Consider the following 1,059-nt stretch of genomic DNA (forward strand, 5'->3'; position numbering starts at 1 on the left):
GACATTTTAAATAGTCAACATCTGCAAACATCAAAGGGGTATACAGAGACTGGCACTCAATCCATGCTAGCGGCTATAACAGAGTTAATTGGTTTCTGCATGCTGCACATCTTCACGTGCTTTGCAACATGTTGCACACTTCTCTCAATTGATCACTGACAACCACAATAACCCAAAAATTTGGCTTTGGCTTTACAGTCATATGGGAAGTGAACACCAGCCTCCCGGGTCAAAGTCAGTGGTTGCCGGACCCATCCAACACCCCGTCAGCCCACTTTACTTGGACTTTTGCCCCCTTAATTTAAGCTGTTGTCTGGCCGCATTTCCCCATGACACTGCTAGGCGCTGTAAAACAATAACTGCGAACAGCTGCATTTCATGCCGACATGAAAGGACCCCTTGTCCCCTTGTCAGTGTTTGACGCCGGAAGTCGCTAACCAAGCGCCGGTATTTGACGACTTCAGAGTGAGTGAGTGGGTTTTCGAGTTGTCCGCCCATCTATCTATACATATGTATGTCCCATTCTTGTGTACGTGATATCTCAAGGACACCTTGAGGAAATTTCTTTAAATTTGGCACAAACCTCCACTTAGACTCAACAATAAACTGGTGGTCGAAGGTCAAAGGTCAAGGTCACTGTGGCCCAATGAAACATGTTTTTGGCCATACCTCAAGAACCGATATGCAATTATAATAGCATTTCACACATATGTCTAATAGGATAAAAGGATGAAGTACTGACATTATATATCCAAAAGGTCGCCACCTGCACTGTGACATCGTAATGTTCTGCAATAACATTTTTTTGATCATTACTCAATGTCATATCTCAGGAACAAAATGGGAGACATTTAAGACTAGACTTAAGACTTTCCTTTTTGATAAAGCTTATAGTTAGGGCTGGCTCAGGCTTAAAGGGAAATTTCGGTTTATTTCAACCCGTCTCCTATCGTCCTAAATTTGTTTCAAGTCACTAGTGACATAGAAATAATAGTTAGCATGTTAGCCGTTAGCCTAGATACAGCCATAGCGTCAGACCTGTTAAAACTTAATTGAACG

This window comes from Epinephelus moara, chromosome 10 (genome assembly GCF_006386435.1).
Source record: "Epinephelus moara isolate mb chromosome 10, YSFRI_EMoa_1.0, whole genome shotgun sequence".
Classification (NCBI taxonomy): Eukaryota; Metazoa; Chordata; class Actinopteri; order Perciformes; family Serranidae; genus Epinephelus; species Epinephelus moara.